The sequence below is a fragment of the Lolium rigidum genome, chromosome 6, assembly GCF_022539505.1.
Source record: "Lolium rigidum isolate FL_2022 chromosome 6, APGP_CSIRO_Lrig_0.1, whole genome shotgun sequence".
Lineage (NCBI taxonomy): Eukaryota > Viridiplantae > Streptophyta > Magnoliopsida > Poales > Poaceae > Lolium > Lolium rigidum.
In genome coordinates, this window is record NC_061513.1 from 310083939 (window position 1) to 310095712 (window position 11774).

Below are 11774 nucleotides of genomic sequence, written 5' to 3' on the forward strand. Positions count from 1 at the left end.
GTCCCAATTAGCAGCAGCGGTGTCAACGTTTCCAAGGCGGCAAGGGATCAAAAGAAAAAGGAAGTAGCCAGAAATCGGGGGTCAAAAAAATCCAAGAATAGAAAGAATTTTGGTTCATAGAGGATGACATGCGGGACCCATGATCCTGCATCGTAAATGGCTCGATCGGAGAGCGTTGAACGAGATGGCGCGATCGAGAAAAAAAACAATGCCAGAGAGGCTGCTATCTGGGCCCTACATCCCTCAGTGGTGCGGAATTGCGTTGACTCGGCCGGCGAACCCGAGAATTCGAGATGCACCACGTCCCGGGCCACCATACGCAACGTTTTGGCCGTTTTCGTCGGGCTAGGTGGCCTCAAAAACGAGAAAAAAACGTTTTGACATGCACAACGGACAGACCCAAAATCGTCGGCCATGGTACACCAGCAACCACGGCGCGACTTCAACTTCGTCGGCCATGGCAACTTTTCTTGTAGTGTAATTGGAGAAATGTCCTTCCCTTTGGAAAAGGAAGAAGCAGTCGATGCTTGAGCCATGGGGGCAGCCTTAGGAGCCGAAGCTTCGGAAGCCACCACGACCGGCGAGGCAGCATCAGATTTGGCTTTTTTAGGCGGAGGCTCGATAAAGCCTTCGTCGATGTAAAGGTGAATGGTCGACTGTGATTACAAAAGGGGTATGCAAAGAAAGAAGGCAAAGTATAACTTCTGGGACGAAACTACTTACATGTCAAAGAGATCATCTTCATCGGCAAAGCCGCCGGTTGATCTCTTCACGGGTGAAGCCCTGGCCTCCTCCGCAGCTGCATCAACAAAGGTATCATGGTCAGCGTCGTCATTACGCGTTGATCCATCCATGACACCAGCGTCATCGGCCGAGGAGGGAAGGTATGTGTGGGCAGCTTCAAAATCTATCGGACCATTGTGTTCATCCTCTAGGCCTGTATGCTTGACAGTGTGGAAATCTACGGGAATTGAGGAGCCTCTCCCTTCGGAAGAGTAATCTGGAGAGTCATGTATATTTCCAGAAATTATGGGGATCTGTCGAAGAAAATAACAAGTAAGAACAATGGTAATTGTGTCGGCTAAGAAAAAACAGCATAGTAAAGACGTGAAGAAAGAAAAATACCTCTGATGGTGGATGATCCGCATCAAGAGGAGAATGAGAAGAGATCAGTGGAATTGAATCTTCCTGGTTAAAGGAAGTAAGGCGCCGGACTTCATCAAACAACTCTTTTTCCGACAGGTCGGCAGCGTTAATCCTGGTTTCATCCTTTGGACCCGAGTACAACCACATCGGGTGAACTCTGGCCATGACCGATTGGATTTGGCGCTTCAAGAATACCGCTGCCACCTCTGTACCAATCACAGTTTGGCCGTCAGCCTCCTTGATTCGAAGGAATTTGGAAAATAATTCTTCGGCTGAAGCTCTTTCGTCGGCTGAGAGAATATTCTTCCAAGAATTCTTGGGCTTGGCTTCGGAAACATCGGCATAGCAAGGAAGCCGAGACTCGGGGAACAGGGAGTCCTTGACATAAAACCATTTCAACCTCCACCCTTGCACGGACTCTCTCATTGGGAAATTAAAGTAATTGACCTCCGAGCGAGCGACAAACCCTACTCCTCCGGTGACGAAGTACCCATTACTACTGCTGTATCTCTTCACATAGAAGATCTTCTTCCACAGCCCGAAATGAGGTTCAATACCCAGAAACGCCTCGCAAAGGGTGATGAACACAGCAACATGGAGGATTGAGTTGGGGGTAAGTTGCCATAATTGGATTTCGTACGTCCGCAAGAGATGGAGGAGGAATTCATGAGTGGGGAGCGAAAGGCCTCGGTGAAGGAAAGATAAGAACATCACAGTAAATCTAGCAGGAGGATCAGGCCGAGAATCGCACCTGGAAGGATCACATCTCCCGCATCGGAGGATATCAATCCTAGGCTTCGGGACCTCTTCTCGTCACGCTTGGTGACGATTGATGCTACCCAGTCCCCGGGCTTGACCATTGAGCTCGGCGGCGCTGGCGGCGCTGGAGCTGGGGGAGGAGCGCTCGGAGCGCTCCCCTTCGGAAGAGAAGAGGAGGACTTGGCGGCGGCACCTCCGCTGGTGGAGCTAGCGGCGGCGGCGACAGGATTTTTCTTCTTCACCATTGTGGGATCTGAGGAAGATTGGAAAAGCTGTGGTGGCGGCGCAGCAACGGCGAAGGAAGGAAGAAGGGGAAGAATGAGGAGATACTACGGGAACCGTGGAGAAGATTAGGAATTTTTCGTCCTTTGGAGATTTTGAGGAGAAGTTAAGAGTTAAGTAAGCACGTGGCGCTTGAGGAAGGGGAAGAACCGGCGGCCCACTACGTCCACGATTGTGCGAAAATCGAGGAGCCACCTCGATCGTTACGCGTGTAGTGGTCAAGCCCTAAAAAACTGATCGCACAGAGCTAGGGCAAGCCCGTCAGGTCAGGACCCGTCAATCAGCCCGCAGCAGTTACACATCAACAATGACGTCATAAAAAAAACTAGAGGCACTCGAAGGAAACATGAAAAGTCATCGGATAAAGGGCTTGAGTCTACGCACGGATTACAAGCATCCGAACCTAGACTCGGGGGCTACTCCCATCAGGAGCGCTGACGCGCATCCGATAAAATGAAGACTCGACAAAAGTTACTCCCATCGGGATGACGTCGAAGGAAGAAGGATTGAGTCTGCACCTAGACTCGACAGTTACTCCCATCGGGATGACGCGGTGCACACCCGGTAAAAGTTTTTGCACTCCAGGATCATGCCCGGGGACTTGATTCTGTGTAGGGTAACGTTGTTTTGCCATCGGCAGTTAACCGACAAAAGTTGGGCATGTTACTCATTATCCTTTGCATAAAGAAAGTATATCGGATGACCTATGAAGACCTGCGAAAAACTCGGCAGAGGAGAATATTCGAGTAGTACAACTTGAGTCTATGCACGGATTGCAAGCATCCGTACCTAGACTCGGGGGCTACTTCCATCGGGAGCGCTGACGCGCACCCGATAAAATAAGATGAAGCAGATTCAAGATGAATACGGACAATGAAGGAGAAGAATATTAGGAGAAGACATGCATTAGTCTCTACCCGAATTATCTTCGGCTAGATACTCGGGGGCTACTGACGTGGGCACTACCCTTCGAGCAACCAGCATTGCCCTATCTGGTATTGACTAATTGGAGGCCCATGAAGTCACCTGAAGGCGAGATGGGCTACGCACCAGAAGATTCCTTGACGGGCAAGACAAGGAAGCGAACAAACAAGGAAAGATTGGATCTAAACTACTGTAAATCTAGTCGTATTCGGTTAGACCCCTTGAGACCTGGCCTCCTATATAAAGGCCAGGAGAGGGGTTGCCGAGGGACATGATCAATCTTAGCAATCTTAGCCAGAAAAAGCTTAGAGCTAGGTAACCCTAGCAATAGCAATCTCGACTAGATCTCAGCCGAACTATTCGGCACCCCATTGTAACCCATTATCTTCATAATCAAAGAACAGACAGGCAGGACTTAAGGGTTTTACCTCATCGAGGGCCCCGAACCTGGGTAAATTGCTCTCCCCGCTTGTCTGTGAACCGATGTCTCGTGTCAGCCTACAGGATTCCATCAACCCTAAGCCCCTATCGGAGGGCATTGGCGAGGAGTACCCTCGACACACTTCTCTCAAATGTTGTAGGTGTTGCTCCAAGCTTCTGCTATATATTAAAATATCATCAAAATATACTACAACAAACTTTCCAATAAAAGGCTGCAAAACATGGTTCATTAGCCGCATAAAAGTGCTAGGGGCATTAGAGAGTCCAAATGGCATTACCAACCACTCATATAGACCATCCCTTGTCTTGAAGACAGTTTTCCATTCATCACCTGGACGAATTCTCACTTGATGGTAAGCACTCTTCAAATCAATTTTGGAGAACACCACAGCCCCTGCCAAATTGTCCAACATGTCATCCAAGCGGGGAATGGGAAAGCGATACTTGATTGTAATTTTGTTGATTGCCCAAGAGTCAACACACATACGCCATGACCCATCCTTCTTTGGTGTTAAAAGTACAGGGACTGCACAAGGGCTTAGACTAGGCTGAATAAAACCCTTGTCCAACAATTCTTGCACCTGCCGATTTAGCTCCTCATATTCTTTTGGGTTCATTCGATAGGCTGTACAGTTTGGTAAGCTAGCACCTGGAAATAAATCAATGTGATGTTGGATATCCCGTAAAGGAGGCAATGCTGAAGGAAGTTCCTTAGGGAAGACATCAGAAAATTCCAGGAGTAGTTCTTGTGCCTCCTTAGGCGTAGCAACTCCCTCCTTCTGTTTTGAAATGAACAATAAATTGCACCCCCTTCCTTGGCCTCGTGTATAAACTGCTTGTAAGAAATCAGACTTGTGGTACCAGACGCTTCACCGCCTCTAGGTTTGGCTAACTCGTCCATGTTCACCGGATTTAGCACAAACTTGTGGCCATTCTTCATGATAGTGTGTGTATGCTTTCGCCCATCATGTACAGCATGGCGGTCATATTGCCAAGGTCTTCCCAAGATGAGATGACTCACGTCCATGTCAACCACATCACACTCTACTTCATCATGGAATTTGTTACCAATGGAGAAAGAAACCAGACACCTAAATTGTACCTTTGCCATCTTGTCTGACTTGAACCACCTCATGTTGTATGGGTTAGGATGTTTCAGTTTTGGAAGCCCAAGTGATATGGGCACGGAGGCCTATGTGGAGCCCAATTTCAGGACTCCACCAACCTAGGTGGTACGCCATCGAGGATTCAGGAGTGAGACGCTAGGATGACCTACGCCATGTAATAATTAAGTCTAAGGTTGTGTCATTCATTCTATGTTAGGAAATAATGTAGCCAGGTCATGTTGTGGGCCATCTAGGGTTTTAATAGAGTTTGTTTGACTTGGGCCTATCCAAGTCGAACTAGGTTAGGCCCAATAAGGGGGCCGGCCGGCCAGCTCTCCCTCTCATATAAGGAGATGGCACGGCTAGGGTTTAGGATAGAACAAGTTTAGTCTAAAGATTAGGGTTTCCCAATAGCGTGTGATCACGTGTATCATCCCTCCGGGGGTACCGCGCTGCCGTTATCTATTATATCCGCTGCGAAGGTTCTTGTGTTCATCAAGGATTGTCTAGCTCTTGGTTTGAGGCGTATCGTTCATCGATCCGTTGCTTGCTGGATTCGTTCCCTCTTCTCTAGGCTGCGTTCATCGCGTTGTTGGGAGGATTCTCTACCCCAGGTTCTCGCTGTGAAAGATCAGGCATCAACTAAGGAGAATCCAGTGGGTCGCTCCCTTATCATGTGGTATCAGTTTTCTGGGTTGCTCACGGCGAGGTGTTGTTGATCGATCTCTTTGATCGGTTTGCATCGGAGAAGATTGGCTCTAAGATCGGAGGAGTTTGGATCTCGGTCGAAGGAGGTTGGTTGGAGGAAGTTTGGCGTTGTTTGGTGTAGTTTGGAGGTCATCCATGGCTGTTTCGGAGGTCAAAATCGCGAAAAATCGCGACCAGAATCGGGAAAAAGACGAAATTTCGCGACCAGGAAAAATCCGGTCTGGAATCCGGTCAACCGGGCCAGTGACCGGGCCGGCCGGCGTGGCATCCGGTCAACCGGGCGGCAAACCGGGAAGTTTGCAAAATTTCGTCCGGTTTGGCCCCGGTACGACAAATCCGGTTGGCGCCCGGTCAACCGGGCCAGGGACCGGGCTGGCCGGTCTGGAGGCCGGTCTGACCAGTTCCTAGACCGGATCGGCCGGTTCCCAGGCCGGTTCAGCCGGGCGCTGGGCCGGGTCAGCGCCTGTTACTGCGGTTGCTTCTTCGGCAATACTAGCTGCTGCTGCTCCTGTTTCATCTCCGGCGATGCTACTTGATGCTACTACTGTTGTTGCTTCGTTTTCCGACGATGTACATGGCATACGGTGTTCGCGTGGCACGAAATCCGGTGATATATTCAATGATTTCCTTGACATCCGGAAGGGAGTAACGCGTTCCGTATCAGAACTTAAGTGGTATTTATGCCATGATGTGACAATTGAGCAGTACGAAGAATGGGAGAAGTACATGGAATTGGGTTTCCAATGATGTCGTCGTTACAAAGGGAAGTTCACTGGTTATGATGCATGTGTTCTCGCTCACCGGCGAGTGGATGCGGAGTTGGACATCTATTGGTGTCATGAAGGTGATAGAGGCGAGTATGCTTATACTTGGGCGGACTTCAATAATTTTCTTCGTGGTGGTTTCGGGTTACCATTGAAGGATCATAAGCAATCCTCCGGATTTGGGCATGCATTGAAGGAAGTCAACAAATGTCTAGTGGATGTAATGAAGTCAGTGGACAAGTGCATAGTTACTGCTAAGAGGATTGCTCCACTACCAACAGTCACTGAGGATGAGGTGAAATCTTCAGAGGAGAGGAAACCTGGCTCTGATATCAAGAGCACTACGGTGACTGTTGAGGATGATGTACCATTGAGCGGACTGAATATGCAACTCAAGAAGGTACAAGATGATGCTTGCAAGACAGTTGACAAGGTTCAGCGGTGGAGTTTGTTTCAGACTCAGTGCTTGATCAAGGGCAAGGCTTGCAAGTTGATGATTGATGGTGGTAGCTGTACTAATGGCATTAGCAAGGCGATGGTGGCAGCATTGGGGTTGTCTACATGGCGTCTTCCTGAACCTAAACGTCTTGAGTGGTTGAATAGCTGTGGTATGCTGAAGATTACTCATAAGGTGCGTGTGCCATTTACAGTTGATGATTATGTTGATGAGATCGATTGCGATGTGTTGCCATTGGAGGTGTGTGGATTGCTACTTGGGCGTCCTTGGCAGTATGATCACAATGTGACACATGATGGGCGAGCAAATACATATTCGTTTATGCATGGTGGCAAACAGCGGACTTTGAAGCCTATGGGTGATGATCATATCAAGTCCGATGTGGAGTTAGTGGTGCGTAAGGAGAAGTTGCACAAGCCTAAAGTGCAGCTAGAGGTGCATGATGTTCCGAGCATCGATGTTGGTGATGTTTCAGCCATTCCTGTAGATGATAAGCCAGTTCTTGTTGGTGACAAGCCGGATGAAGCTCCACTTGTTGTTGATGTGGATGCTGCAGCATGTGCTACAGTTCCAGTTTGTGTTGATGCTAGTATACAGACTGATGATGTTTGTGCTGATAGTGTGTCAGTACATATGGCGCAGATGCGCGTGGGAGGAGTGGGAGGCGAGCGCATCAGTGGAGATGGTGGGCAGCGGCACTACCGTGCTAGGAGTACTGTCCAGTTTTCTGCGACACCGCGGATGCATCGAGGCAAGGATTGACGTGTGAGACATCTATGTGGCACCGGAATTACACATCTTGTGCAGGGTCATGTGCAGCGACACAAGGGTCCATCAAAACCTCGCAAGAAGAAGGAATTGGCGCCAAAGTCCAAGCTCATGTGGAGAAGAAAGGAGGCGCCAAGTGCTGTAGCAAGTCGAGAAGGCCGCGAGGGAGGATGTGGTGTGGAAGGCAAGCAAGACTTGAGGACAGCGAGGACGTGTCATGTTCATATCACGTCACCTTTTCCAGAAGACCCTCACGCGTTAGGGACAACGCTTCTTGAAGGGGGGAGGATGATATGGGCACTGAGGCTTATGTGGAGCCCAATTTCAGGACTCCACCAACCTAGGTGGTACGCCATCGAGGATTCAGGAGTGACACGCTAGGACGACCTACGCCATGTGATAATTAAGTCTAAGGTTGTGTCATTCATTCTATGTTAGGAAATAATGTAGCCAGGTCATGCTGTGGGCCATCTAGGGTTTTAATAGAGTCTGTTTGACTTGAGCCTGTCCAAATCGAACTAGGTTAGGCCCAATAAGGGGCCGGCCGGCCAGCTCTCCCTCTCATATAAGGAGATGGCACGGCTAGGGTTTAGGATAGAACAAGTTTAGTCTAAAGATTAGGGTTTCCCTATAGCGTGTGATCACATGTATCATCCCTCCGGGGGTACGGCGCTGCCGTTATCTATTATATCCGCTGTGAAGGTTCTTGTGTTCATCAAGGATTGTCTAGCTCTTGGTTTGAGGCGTATCGTTCATCGATCCGTTGCTTGCTGGATTCGTTCCCTCTTCTCCAGGCTGCGTTCATCGCGTTGTTGGGAGGATTCTCTACCCCAGGTTCTCGCTGTGAAAGATCGGGCATCAACTAAGAAGGATCCAGTGGGTCGCTCCCTTATCACCAAGTTTATTTACTGCGTCTTCAGAAATTGTGTTCACCCAACTGCCATTGTCAATGATAACATGACATACCTTACCTCCCACAGTACAACGAGTGTGAAATAAGCTCTGCCTTCGCCAATCTTCGTCTCTTTTTGGTGGTGTTATCAAGGTACGTTCCATCACTAACATATCCCCTGTATCTCCATCTAGCTCAACCCCTTCAGCATCTTCATAATCATCATATACTGGATCACCTTGTTGTCCTGCTTCTTCATCTATTTCTGCCATCAATCCTTTACCATCGCGGCTGTTGTGCTTTGGACAATTTCTCAGTACATGATCAGAAGAACCACACTTATAACAGTTGGTACTTCTTGATGTTGAAGTCTTGGACAGATCCGTTGTCCCTTTGGGCATGGGTACTGACCTTGTCGCCCTTGACTCACTACTATCGGCAGCCGGTCTTGAAGGTATAGTAGTAGTAGGTCGTGACCTGGGAAAAACACTAGTAGAACGTACAGGCCGCTGCTGCTGTTTCTCAATGGCGACTGCTCGCTGATATGCTTCCGATACAGAAAAATTTACATGCAAAGTAAGCACATCTTGTATAGACTGGCGTAGGCCCCCAATGTATCTTGCTACCAGCTGACTCCTTGTATCACTTAAATTGTTGCGTGAGACAAGCTGATAGAACTCATCTGTATATTCATTCACACTCTTGCTACCCTGTCTTAAATTTTGAAGCTGCCTGAACAATGTTTCCTCATAATTAAAAGGAAGAAACTCTCTCTGCATGTTCTCCTTCATTGCAGTCCAGAAATCAATTCTGTGCTTGTGACGTATTCTGCGACTCTGCTCCAAATTCTTCCACCAAACAGAGGCACGACCCTTTAGGCGCATTGCAACTGCAGGGACACGCTCCTCCTCTGGCACATCCGCATATTCGAAGATGCGTTCGACCTTATCGAGCCAATCCACAAATTCCTCAGCAAAGAGTCCGCCTGAGAACTCCAGTAAATTAACTCTGAAACAACGCCGTCTTCCGTTCTCACGCTCCACCGTAGCGCGACCCTGACGCTGCCGGTGTCTAGCACCAAATGGATTGACATCAGGACGCCTCAGGGATCTTACCGAAGAGCTCCCGCTACTGTACGAAGCTTCCTCGCTTCCCTGGTCTTCTGGCATATCCCTCCGTCACCCGTTTGCAGCGATTCGGGCCATCTGCACTTGCATAGCCTCAATCCGTTGCTCCAGCGACAGAATATGACGTCTCAACTCCTGATTCTGACCCATCAGATCGGCGTCAATGTCCTGCAGATTCCGGTACCTGGGTAGAGCCTCGTCCCCGGACTCCTCATCCAGCTCCGTGGCACCAACCCGAGCCGCCGCCGGCCAGCCAGCTCGGATCCGATTCCTCCGGCCCCCTGCCATGAACAAGAGCCAGGCTCTGATACCAAACTGATGCAGCGGGAATTAGCAACACCAGTAGAAGATCAAGAAATCAAAGAGGCGCACGTCAAGAACAGAGAAAAGAAAGGGAAACTAGCAGCACTGCTGCCTGTGAGTTTATCTTCAGTGATGTCTAGTACATGCCCCCTCGTCTAGCGACCAGGGGAGAACAAAAGAAGCCACACCTGCACTCTAGAAGCTAGTATAAGAAAGTCTACCAAATGTACAATGCTGGCCTACCCTATTAAAAGAGAAGAAAAATAGAAAAGGAAACAGTGCTACTGTACATAACTGAAACTGACTGCATCACTAACACTGTCTACAGGAATAGAAGCGTGCGTAGATATCAAGCTATTTTCTGGCACCGTTGCCGGGGAGGTAAGCTAAAAGGTATTCACATCCTCCGACTACTAAGCTATTTCCTAGCACTGTTGCCGGTGTGTGAGTGCTCGAAGCTATTTCCTTTAGATCCTGCAATTGCATCTTTTTGTTTCTTGTTTTTATTTCACTACTTAGGCTTAATGGAAAACAAAAAAATAGAGATCTTTATAAAATTTATATTGAATTAGGACATGATGTGTTTGAAGAGAGAATTAAAAACCCATGGAACTTTGTTTGCAAAATAGTTGTAGCAATGTTATTAGCATGAACTCTTTGAACACTATTATTGCTAATGCTATGGAAAAATCTAAGCTTGGGGAAGCTGGTTTTGATGAGCATGATATTTTTAGTCCCCCAAGCATGGAGGAGAAAATTTACTTTGATGATACTTTTCCTCCCATTTATGATGATTATAATGATAGTGGTATTTTGGTGCCACCTACTATGGAGGATAAAGTTTATTATGATTATACTATGCCTCCTATATTTGATGATTATGGTGATGAGAATAATAATGATAGCTACTTTGTTAAATTTGCTCCCACTACAATTAATAAGAATGACTATGCTTATGTTGGGAGTAGTAATTATTTTATGCATGAGACTCATGATAAGAATGATTTATGTGATAGTTATATTGTTGAGTTTGTTCATGATGCTACTGGAAATTATTATGAGAGAGGAAAATATGGTTGTAGAAATTTTCATGTTACTAAAACACCTCTCTACATGCTGAAAATTTTGAAGTTACTTGTGTTTTATCTTCCTATGCTTGTCACTTTGTTCTACATGGATTTATTTGTGTACAAGATTCCTTTTCATAGGAAGCGGGTTAGGCTTAAATTTTTTCATACTTGCTTTTTGATGCTCTCTGTGCTTCAATTCTCACCCTTATGTGAGCATCATTAAAATTGCTGAGCCCATCTTAATGGCTATAAAGAAAGCACTTCTTGGGAGATAACCCATGTTTTTATATTTTGCTACTGTTTTGTTGTGTCTTGGAAGTTGTTACTACTGTAGCAACCTCTCCTTATCTTTATTTTATTGCATTTTTGTGCCAAGTAAAGTCTTTGATAGTAAGGTTGATAATAGATTTGGATTACTACGCAGAAACAGATTTCTTGCTGTCACGAATTTGAGTAGCCCTCTCTGTAGGTAACTCAGAAAAATCTGCCAATTTTCATGTGTGATCCTCAGATATGTACGCAACTTTCATTCAGTTTGAGCTTTTTCATCTGAGCAAGTTAAGTGCCCCTAAAAAATTCGTCTTTACGGACTGTTCTGTTTTGACAGATTCTGCCTTTTATTTTGCATTGCCTCTTTTGCTATGTTGAATGGATTTCTTTGTTCCATTTACTTTCAGTAGCTTTGAGCAATATACGGAAGTGTTAAGAATTATTGTGTCACCTCTGAATATGTGAATTTTTGATTACGCACTAACCCTCTAATGAGATTGTTTTGAGTTTGGTGTGGATGAAGTTTTCAAGGGTCAAGAGAGGAGGATGATATGATATGATCAAGAAGAGTGAAAAGTCTAAGATTGGGGATGCCCCCGTGGTTCATCCCTGCATATTTCAAGAAGACTCAAGCATCTAAGCTTGGGGATGCCCAAGGCATCCCCTTCTTCATCAACAACTTATCAGGTCACCTCTAGTGAAACTATATTTTTATTCCGTCACATCTTATGTGCTTTACTTGGAGCGTATGTATGTT